Here is a 4,000-nt window from a genome sequence, read left to right as displayed (position 1 = left end):
TCCTAAGGAAGAAGAAGGAAAGAGAATAGCCTAACACAATTGGATAATACTTCACAGACCTAAAATTTATATTTTAGGGCCCCCAATTCTCAAGGTCTTTTGTATGCCCTAAGTCTAGAATCTCCTACAAAGTCAAGGGGATTATCAGGACTTCAAGAAAGCAAATGCAATTCCATAAACAAGTGGTAATGAGAACGTAAGCTAGAAGGCAAACTTGGCAAGTTGATAACAATTTTTCTGAAACTTCATCCTGAGGATACACACTCATATTGTGACTGAAAAACAAAATAAAAACATCAAGTATGTGAGGTTCTTGGGACAAATTCTTTTCCTTAGAAGGTCTGGCTTGGTCTTCACTGGTAATAGTAAGCTTCTCCATCATCTCTTTCTACAAAGGTAGTTGGTGTGCTCGTGATGTGGAATACAAACATTTCTGAAGAAGAAGTCTTGGTCTTGCAGCATTCTATCCTTGATCTCAGGCATTGTTCCTGGGATTAATGCTTTAGTTTCCAATGAATGATTCTTCTGTTTTGTTTCTAACTTCACATTCCAATCACCAGTAATTGTCAGTGCATCTTGACTGCATATTTGATCAACTTCAGACTGTAGCTGTTCATACAAATATCTCATGTCTTTATCTTTGGCATTCATGGTTGGTGCATATAGTTGAATGCTAAACCAAACCATCCCCCACCCCTGGCAGCATATTGATTCCAAGACATAAGGGCCCTATAGGGCAGAGTAGAACTGCCTGTTTGGGTTTCTGACACTGTACGTCTTTAAGGGAGCAGACAGACTCATTTCTTCAGTACTTTGAATAATAGCTGTTTATTAATCTATCACTGCCAGAAGTTGAAATGGTTTTTTGACAATTAACGCAACAAAGTCCTTACTTCAAGTGGTTGTTCCTGACATAGTGGACCATATGATTGTTGATTCATTCCTTTCTTACCCACAATCAGTGTGCATGGAAGCTGCAGTCCACTAATCAAAAATGTACTGTATTTGGCAACTCTGTATCAATAATCCTCTTTAAAGTGTGAGAAAAGCACAACGTGACTTTGAGAACATTGGTGCCCCTGGTCTAATTCATGGCATGTGAAAGCTGGACCATAAGAAAGGAAGATTGAACAAGAATTGTTGCAATCAAATTATGGTGCAGGCAAAGAATATTGAAGATACCACAGACTGACAGCAAAGCAAACAAATGTGTCTCAAAGGGAGTATAGCCAGAATGCCCCATAGCAGTGACGAGGGTGGAAATTCATTTCACTTACTTTGCACGTGTCATCCAGAGGGATCAATGGCTGGACTAGGATAGCCTGCTTAAAGGAGAGGGGTCTAAACAAAGAGGGAGCCCCTGAGTGAGATGGATTGACCCCGTGGTTACAACAAGGGGTGATTATTGTCAGGAGAGCACAGGACCTGGCAGAATTTTGTTCTGTTAAACAGAAGGCCACCCTAAGTCTTAGCTGACTCTATGGTCCCCAGCACCATGTAGAACCCTAGTGCCCACCTTTGACATCCTTAATGAACACCTGCATTTTCACAAAACCAAATCAAACAAAAACCCTCTGCCATCTGGTCAAGTCTGGCCCAGAGCTGTCAGTCTTTCCCTGAGCAGATAGCCTCATCTTTCCCTGAAAGAAGGAGAAAGACATGGCTTTCTACTCCCATAATGAGTTCCCGGTTTGGAAACCCACAGGGGGAGTTCTATCAGGCCCCGTAGTCTCACTCGATATGTGTCACAATTGACTTGATGGCATTGAGTTTGGTTTTTGTTTTTCTCCCAAAGATTTGCTGTGGGCTGATAGTCCAATGCTTACTCCACAATGCCACTAGGGCACCTTCATATTTGAGAGGTACTGCTTTTGATGGCTGTGGTAGTCTGGGTAAACTAAAGAAACAAATTCATAGATACTCACATGTGTATAAAAGAGTTTTATATTCAAGAGCAATTGACTATTGAGAAAACATCCCACCCCAGTCCAGACCAAGTCCAAAAGTCTGATATTAGCCCATATGTCTGATACCATGAGTCTTCAGACTCATGAAATACATGCAATGATGCCAAATTCAGAATTATCACAGGCTAGCGGGTGGAAAGTTTTGTGAATCCAGTGACAGTAGAAGCATCTCAGCGCTGGCTTGGGTTTCCACATGGCTCCTCTAGCTCCAAGGCTCTGGCTGCATCAGCGGGTCTCCATGTCACTTGTTGTCAGTAATGTCTCACAGGGAGTGAGCGTGTGTCCCAACTCCATTGAACTATGTATCTCCTTAGCGCCTCCAAAGGAGGTCATCAAGCTGTAACTGGACTGACAGGCTAAACTCCATCCCTTCACTCTTAAATCTCAAATTGACAATAGATTATGTAACTACCACAGTGACATATACGTGTACTTCTATTTTGGTAATCTTAGAGGAGTGCATCGAGGTGCAGATTAAGTATTAACTGAGAATTTACAACATGCCAGAAACAGTGTCGGATCTTTTACATATATATTAATTTATTATCCCACTTTACAAAGAAGAAATTGAGTCAGAGGGAGTGAAGTAGAGAGTGCGGTCAGTTATCCAAAGACTAACCTACCATGTTATTGGTAGAGCAGAGCTTTGAACCCTGGCTCTTTTAGCCACTAGGTTTTTGTTTGTTGCTCTTGAATTGATTTTGACTCGTGAGCAGAGTAGAACTGTGCTCCTTAGCGTTTTCAAGCCTGTGGCATTTCAGAAATAGATCATTAAACTCATCTTCTGAAACACCCGGGTAAGACTTGAATCCCCATCCTATGGGCTAGTACTTGGGCATCTAACCATTTGCACTCTGTCATGTTGTGTAATTTTTTGGAAAGTATTCTTATGTTTTAAGATTTCAGTTAGTGTCATGAATTGAATAGTGTCCCCTAAAATATGTGTCAACTTGGCCAGGCCATGATCCTTGGCGGTTTGGCAATGATATTTTTGTTAGGTGCCCTCGGCTAGGTTCTGACTCATGGTGACCCTGTGTGCAACAGAAGGAAACGCTTCTGATCCTCCACGCCGTTCTCATGTTTGAGCTCATTGTAGTCATGGTGTCAATCCATCCCCCATGTTCACTGATTCTCGACTTTACCAAGCACAGTGTCCTTTTCCAGGGCCTTTCCTGATAACACGTCCGAAGTACGTGAGTCAGTCTCAACAGTCTCTCTTCTTCTTTTTTTCCCTCACAAGTTAATATTTAATATTTGTATGTGTTTATTTACATTTGCTAAAAAGATATCCATGAATGTGGTAGAACCCATGGGACAAAATTATGAAAATTTCTTAGACATAAGCAAGCACCTTCAGAAATGAGTTCCTGAGCCCAAGGTTCAAGACGAGAGTCTCTGGGGACAGCAAAGTCAAATGGCATTACTCAGTTTACAAAGTTAATGTTCTACCTCCTACTTTGGTAAGCAGTGACCGAACTCTTAAAAGCTCCAAGCTCCATATGGGAATACATATGGATTCAATTAGTCCAAAACCAAACTCTGCTGACCCACGGCAACCATATAGGACAGGGTAGAACTGCCTTTGTGAATTCATGATGCTATAACTCTTTAAGGGAGTATAAAGCCCACCTTTCTCCCTTGGAGCCACTGAGATAATGACGATTTTGAACCTTACAGAGAGCAGCTGAATGCATAACTGTGGGTACCAGCCCCCACTATTGAACTGGTCCAAGGGCGGTTGTATAATTGAGAGGTAAAATTAAAGAGACGTCAGACAAGTTAAAGCATGCAATTGTTCACCTCCCGGATGGCCATGATCTCAGCAGCCAGGTCTGTGCAGAGAGAGAAAATACTGTATTTCTAATCATGGCAATCATGGCTTATATACATTTTCTGGGACTTGCATGCCCGCCTGATTACATTATATGCAGGAAGGGTTTGTACCATAGGCATGCTTGCAATAGGAGGGGGCCAGTTTCTCTTCTAAGGAAAATTCTGACTGTACTACAGTGAACCCTCGTTTATCATGGTTA

This window comes from Echinops telfairi, unplaced genomic scaffold (genome assembly GCF_000313985.2).
Source record: "Echinops telfairi isolate 266 unplaced genomic scaffold, ASM31398v2 ScPeMD7_26;HRSCAF=91, whole genome shotgun sequence".
Taxonomy (NCBI): Eukaryota; Metazoa; Chordata; class Mammalia; order Afrosoricida; family Tenrecidae; genus Echinops; species Echinops telfairi.
Note: the sequence above shows the minus strand (reverse complement) of the source record.